The sequence below is a fragment of the Tupaia chinensis genome, unplaced genomic scaffold, assembly GCF_000334495.1.
Source record: "Tupaia chinensis unplaced genomic scaffold, TupChi_1.0 Scaffold000541_1, whole genome shotgun sequence".
Lineage (NCBI taxonomy): Eukaryota > Metazoa > Chordata > Mammalia > Scandentia > Tupaiidae > Tupaia > Tupaia belangeri.
The window spans coordinates 3272006-3279711 of record NW_006160054.1 but is presented as its reverse complement, the minus strand read 5'-3'; the positions used below and the strand labels follow the sequence as shown (position 1 = coordinate 3279711).

At 37.4% G+C, this 7706-nt stretch overlaps 1 pseudogene; it reads right to left on the bottom strand.

Annotated features, from left to right (window-relative positions):
* Positions 1-6422: 6422 nt before the first annotated feature.
* LOC102500493 (activated RNA polymerase II transcriptional coactivator p15 pseudogene) lies at positions 6423-6841 on the bottom strand (annotated as a pseudogene).
* Between the last annotated feature and the right edge of the window lie 865 nt (positions 6842-7706).

Genomic DNA, 7706 nt, shown 5'->3' with positions numbered 1-7706 from the left:
TTTCTTTCTTTCTTTCTTTCTTTCTTTCTTTCTTTCTTTCTTTCTTTCTTTCTTTCTTTCTTTCTTTCTTTCTTTTTCTTTCTCTCTTTCTCTCTTTCAATATTTTTGTCATAGGATGAATGTACTTGTTGGAGAAAGAGAAATAGTGAGAGGGAAAGTGAGAAATCACTCCTGGGGGAGGAGAGGGGGAGTTCACCATGCAGCAATCCCTTCTCCTCCATTCTCCTTCTGGGATTTTGAGCATGTGCAGATAGCCCAGAGTGAGTTTCAAGCCACCAAGTTTGGGACTCAAACCTTAGCTGGCCACGTGGGGGTCCAGTACCTTACCCATAGTGCCACCTGCTGGCCCCTCTTAGCACTTTGTTGTGAAGTCATTCTAAAGTCTTCAGAACGTATGTAATGGCAATGAGATGGACTTCCAGGACAAAACTGACCTTTACTTTTGTCATTTTTATTTAGAATAAAGGAGAGTAGGAACTAGGAGGTTCTTTAGAAGCCATCGCACAGTTTCATGTGAAAGAACAAAATTCAAAGGGAACTCAAGTGTCTGAGGTACAGCTTGTCTGAGAAACCTGGACCAGGAGTTTTCTACCTGCCTAGTGCTGCCTAGAAATTCATCCACCCAAATTAAGTTAAGTCCACAATTTAGACAAATTTGGAGCGTCTACTATACCATATTCTTGTTTCTTTCGCTAATATTAATGCCATTGTTTCTATCATCTCCCATTTCCTTTCCCCTTACATATCTATAGATATGTCTTGGTCTTTCCTCTACAACTTCCATCCACTATTCTCATGTCTTCCCTCAGCCACCTCCCCCTTTAAAAAATCATCCATGCAGTCTAGCTTTTCTGAGAACAAGAGGATCGAAGGCCAGACCTCTGGTCTACCTAGTTTCCACTTTAGTCACACTACTGCCTGTACTTCAGATAGCAGCTTGAGTGGTCTTTAGAGACATACAAATCAAATCATGTTACTCCTTATTTAATAGCCTTTGGTGGCCTCCCTCAGAAATAATTACAAGTATGACAGTGCTCTGTGTTTCCTGTTGCTGTCCACCTCCCTGATCCCATCTTCTCTTAGATCACTGCCCTTCCAGCCTTCTCGATGTTCTAGTAACACTCCAAGCTTATTCCAGCCTTTGGTCTCCACATATTTGAGCCTTCTTTCCTGAAACACATTGCCCTCAGATCTTTGTTCAGCTGTTCCTTTGTGCTATTCGGAAGTAACCTGGAATGTCACTTCGAGAAATGTCTTCCCATTTCATCCTGAGCAGCAAGCCCCTGGCTTCACATCATCATTTTCCTGTTGTCACATTACTTTTTACACTGAAATCTTTTAAAGTTATTTGTATTTTTTATTGTCCTAGTCTCTACTTATTAAACTTAATTTTTATATAGTATATCTTTTTACTTTCAACCTACCTATATTGTTGAATTTGAAGTGAGTTTTTGGTAAATAGCATGTAGTCGGGTAGCGCTTTCTTATCCACTTTGCCTATTCCCACCTTTTAATTGATGTTTTTAGACTATTCACTTTTATGATAATTACTAAAATATTAGGGCTTAATTTGTTCCCCCCTTGCCTTTTAGAGATTTTTGCTATAGGGGTGTGCACTTGCCAGAGAGACAGAGAGAAAGTGAGAAATCACCCCCAAGGGGGATGACCATGCCACAATCCCTTCTCCTTCATTCTTCTCTCAGAATTTTGGGCACACATGCACATGTTTCCAGCATGAATTTCAAGCTGCTGGGCTTGGGACTTGAAACATGGTCAGCCACGTGGGAGTCTAGCACCTTAACCACTATGCCACCTGCTGAGTTCTTAATTTACCATTTTATTGTTTGCTTTCTGTCCACCCCCCTCCATGTTTCTTGTTCCCTTGTTACTTTTTTTTATTGTCTTCCTGTGGATTACTTGAACATATTATAAGATTCTTTTTTTCTCTATTCTTTTATTATTATTATTATTATTATTTTTAAACATTTGATTGCCATACATCATTTGACTTATAAAGAGAATTTACCCAACATGAAATACTCCTCAGACCAGGCCAGTTGAGAGTACTATACATATTATCATCAACACGTAATAAACCATTTCTGTGTCCCAAAAATGTTACACTTCTTTATTTTTTCTCCGTTATTTTCTTCTCTATACTTTCCCCTTCTCCCCGCCCACGTCTGCCCTGTTCCACACTGTCTTCAGCATCCATAACTATTTTCACTGCTTTTATGTCCTCCAATATTTTAACCTCTATCACAGAGTGTGGATAGTCAGTATATATTAAGTGGATGCATACAATATCTTTCTTTCATAGCCTGGCTTGCTTCACTCAGCAATAAATCTTTCATATTCAACCACTTTCTATCAAATTCCAGAGCCTTGTTGTTTTATTATGGCTGAATAGTACTTCATAGAGTATATGTGCCACACTTTTTCAATCCATTCATCTGTTCATGGACATTTGGGTTAGTTCCATGTCTTGGCGATCGTGAATAATGTGGCAATAAACATTGATGTGCAAGCGCTTTTCCGAATGAGCATTCTCCTGTCCCTTGGATAGTTATCCAGAAGTGGGATTGCTGGATCAAATGGTAGTTCTCTTTGTAGATCTTTGAGGAACCTCCATATTGTTTTCACAGTGGCTGGACCAATTTACATTCCCACCAACAGTGTAGGAGGGTTCCCCTTTAATCACAACACTGCCCACACTTACCTTTTCTTGTATCTTTAATCTTCGGCATTTGGGTAGTGCTTAGGTGGTATCTCATTGTGGTTTTAATCTGCATCTCCCTTATGATGAGGGGTATTGAGCATTTCCTCATATGCTTTTTGGCTGTTTGTATGTCTTCCGTAGGGAGCTTTTCATTCAGCTCATTTTCCCATCCAGCTCATTTTCCCATCTTTTAATTGGGTTAATCATTTTTTTTTCCCATATAAGCTACTTGAGTTCCCTATGTATTCTGGTTATCAGTCCCTTATATAAGGCATAGTTTACAAAAATATTCTCCCATTCTGACTGTTGTCAGGTCACACTAAGTACTGTGTCTTTTGCTGTGAAGAAATGTCTTTAAAAAAGTGAGTTATTTTATTTAGCTTTATTTATTTTTGATTTTGACCATGTGGGCCATGAGAGAGTCCACCTCCCTTAACCACCATACCACCTGCCAACACCGCAGAGACGTCTTAATCTGATATAATTCCACTTCTAAGATTCTGTCTTAAGTTTTAGTAGTTTTGAACGTATCTTTTTGCATCCTCGACATTTTTGTCTATTACTTTAGGAGACCCTGAGTTTTATTTTAAAATTTTTGAGAGATTTTTGCTATAGGGCTTATGTGTTTGCTAGAGAGACAGATAAAGACAGAGAGATGGAAATGAGAAATCACCTCCCAGGGGGTTGGCCATTATGCAATCCCTTCTCCTCTCAGGATATTTGGCATGCATGCACACGTCCCCAGAGTGAGTTTTAAGCTCCCAGGTCTGGGACTCGAACCATGGTCAACTATGTGGGAGTCTAGCGATGTAACCATTATGTATCTGCTGGTCCTTTAATTTTTGATTTTAGCTTTTGTTGAGCCTGTTTAGGTTTAGGACACAGGTCTTGGTTTACCTTTGTAAGCTGTGATTCTAACCAAAGAGCCTTTGTGACAGTATTTTTGTCTGCTTGTTTTATCTCATGCTGCTAGAGCACTAGTCACTGACAGTGCTCCCTGAGTGGGTGGAAGGAGCTTCCTCAAGCCATGTGGCCAGTTGCCTGTATGTGAGAGAGGGAATTTCTGGCCCATGGAGACCAAGAGCATTTCCTGGACTGAGCACTTGTGGTGGAATCCTGCTGTCCAGCGGGGATGGAGTGGTTCTCCACTTTCATAACATAAGTTCTTGAGCCGGACTTTTCTTGTCAACACTCTAGTTGAATGTTTAGAATAGTGCTTAGTGCATACTAGGATATAAATATAGATTTAAAATATGCTTGTATATTTATTTTTATTCATGATAGAACATATGTGTATGAGAAAGAGAAAGAGAAGGAGAGATAGAAATATCTTCAACAGGGTCTCATCATACCATTATCTCTTTTTTTTTTTTTTGGTCCTCCAGCCTATCAGGATCTTGGACACATGAGCATGCAGCTGGTGTATTTCCACGCTGACCTGGAAATTTGAACCTGTAGTCAGTCATGTGACTTCTAGCACTACATTTCAGTTACCAACTGAGGTACTAGCCTGGACCAAAAAATTATCTTATTTTATTTTATTTTATTTTATTTTATACAATCAATCACTGTACCTCACTACAGCTTGTGAAATGAATTTTTCTAGCATAAGTACACTGCGCACGAGTCTAGTAAAAGATATGATCAAACACATTATCATCAACAGACAATCTTCCATTTCTGTGTCCCTTAACTGTCTTCTCTCTTTATTTTTCTCCTTGATTCCCTTCTTCTCACCTCTACCTCCTCCTGCCCTCCTTTCATACTGTCTCCAGTATCTGCAACATTCTCCATGCTTATATATCCTTCAATAATTCAGTTTCTGCCATAGAGTGTGGATATTTGACATACATTAGGTGGGACATTCGATATCTCTTTTTCATAGGCTGGTCTGCTTCACTCAGCAGTAAATCTTCCATATTTTTCCACGTTCTATCAAATGCCAGGGTTTTGCTTTTATGGCTGAGTAGTATTCCATAGTGTATATGTGCCTCACCTTTTCAATCCATTCATCTGTTCATGGACATTTAGGTTGGTTCCATGTCTTAGCAATTGTGAATAACACTGCAATAAATATGGATGTGCAAGCACTTTTCTGACTGAGCATTTTCCTATCCTTTGGGTAGATAACCAGGAATGGAATTGCTGGATTGTATGGTAGTTCTATTTGTAGGTCTTTGAGGAACCTCCATAGTGTTCTCCACAGTGGTTGTAGTAATTTACATTCCCATCAACACTGTAGGAGAGTTCTCTTTTCACCACAGCATTGCCAGCACTTATTATTATTATTATTATTATTATTATTATTATTATTATTATTATTATTATTATTATTATTATTATTATTATTATTATTATTATTATTATTATTATTATTATTATTATTATTATTATTATTATTATTATTATTATTATTATTATTATTATTATTATTATTATTATTATTATTATTATTATTTTTAATCTTAGCCAATCTGACTAGTGTTAGGTGGTATCTCATTGTTGTTTTAATTTGCATCTCCCTATGATAAGGGATGTTTAACATTTTTTCATATGCTTTTTGGCTGTTAATATGTCTTGATTAGAGAGACATCTGTTCAGTTCATTTGCCCATCTTTTAGTTGGGTTGATCTTTTTTTTTTCTGGTAAGTTGCTTGAGTTCCCTTTATCTTCTGCTTATCAGCCCCTTTTTCTGAGGCATAGTTTGCAAATATATTCTCTTATTCTGAGGGTTGCCGGTTCACTCTAACTGTTATCTCTTTTGTTGAGCAGAAGCTTTTTACCCTGATAGAATCCCATTTGTCTATTTTTGGGATTATTGCTTTCATGGTCTTTCTTAAGAATTATATTCCTGCTCTGATGTCTCCAAGAGTTTTCTCTGCATTATCCACCAGTAGTTTTATAGTTTGAGGTCTTAGGTTTAGATCTTTGATTCATTTTGAGTTGATTTTTGTTAATGCGAGAGACAGAGGTCCAGTTTCATCTTTCTGCAAGTGTAGATACCCAGTTTTTCCAGCACCATTTGCTAAAGATATTTTCTTTTCCCCACTAGATGGACTGGTGCTCTTTGTCAAAAATTATTTGGATGTGTTTGGGGTTTATTTCTGTTCCATTGGCCCACATACCTGTTTTTGTGCCAATACCATACTGTTTTGATTATCACAACTTTGTAATATATTTTGGGATCAGGTGGTGAAAAGCCACCATCTCTACTGTTGTGTAGTATTGCTTTGGCAATATGGGGTCTTTTATGATTTCAGATGAATCCTGTGATCGTTTTTGAAGAACATGTCTGGTAATATGATTGGGATTATGTTAAATTTGTAGATTAATTTGGGTAGAATTGACTATAATTATATTAATTCTTCCAATCCAGGAACATGGGATGTCTTTCCACTCTTTTGTGTCATTTTCAGTTTCTTTTGAAGTTTTTCATATTTTTCTTGTAGATATCTTTGATTTCTGTATTACTTGATTTTATTTTACACTAGGTACTGGGCACAGAGCAATCCTCCTTAATAAAGTTGACAGCTTTACTCAGAACATTTTTAATAATGCACATTTAAAAAAAGTACTCATTTTACAAATTGTTCTGCACTCCAAATATACAATAGCTTGGAAAACAACATTTAGAAAATAAAAACCAATGCAAAAAGACAGGTTAAAACAACTAAAACAGTACAGGTTTTATATGGCTCGGAGGTTACCATTTTCTTACTGCCTCATCAGTGTCTGAAATCTGTTCCTTCAACTGGCTCCATTGCTCTGGATTTAAAGAAATACCTGTCTTCCTGGTTTCATTTCACCTTCTGGATCCATCCAGTATTCCCTAATATCAGTTAGAACTTTCCCTTTAAAGTCCCGAACACCGACATAGCTCATTTTCCCAATTTGAAACATGCTACCATCTCTGCTGCTGCTGCTCTGTTTGGAAGATGACAGAGCTCTAGAAATTTCACCAGTATTTTGCTTCTTTGTAGGTTTTTCTGGAGCAACTTGTTTTTTCCTCTTCAACTTCTTGTCAACTTCACTGTCAGAATCACTGCCAGAAGAGCCTGATGAAACAAGTTCCTTTGATTTAGGCTTTGCTCTGCTCCTGGTATCCAACAACCTCCTGCTCATTTGCTTCCCACTCCCTTTTGTGGCTATTTTAAATGGAATTGCTTTCTTCAATTTTACCTCAGTCTGTTCAATGTTGCTATGTAGAAATGCTATAGATTTTTGTATGTTGATTTTGTATCCTGCCTCTTTACTGTATTTGTTTATTACTTCTAGCAGATTTTTGTTTGTTTGTTTGTTTTCAGTGTACATAATCATATCATCTACAAACAGAGGTAGTTTCAATTCTTCATTTCCTATTTAAATATCTTTTATTTTAGTCTCATATGATTGTCTTAGCTAGGACTTTCAGAACTATATTGAAAGAAATGGAGAAAGTGGGCATCCTTGTCTTGTTCCAGTTTTTAGTGGAAAACTTTCAGCCTTCCCTCATTCAGTATGATATTAGCTACAGGTTTTCAAAGATGGTGTTTTTTTTTTTTTTTTTGAGAGAGATAACTGCTGGTTCCCCAGTAATTTTTTTTTTTGAGAGGTTTTTGCTATAGGGTGTGTGTGCTTGCCAGAAAAAGAGAGAGAGAGAGAGAGAGAGAGAGAGAAAGCAAGCAATAAATCACCCCCTAGGGGGTACGATCATGCCGCAATTCCTTTTCCTCCATTCTCCTCTCGGGATCTTGGGCATGCATACACACATGCTCGGCATGAGTTTAAGCCACCAGGTCTGGGACTTGAAACACAGTTGGTTACATGGGAGTCCAGTGACATAGCCATTATGCTAACTGCTGGTCCCTCACAGATGGCTTTTATTGTGCTGAGAAATGTCCCTTCTATGCTGATTTTGCTGAGAGTCTTAGTCACGAAGGGATATTGTATGTTATCAAACCCTTTTTCCGCATGAATTTATATGATTTTATATATATATATATATATA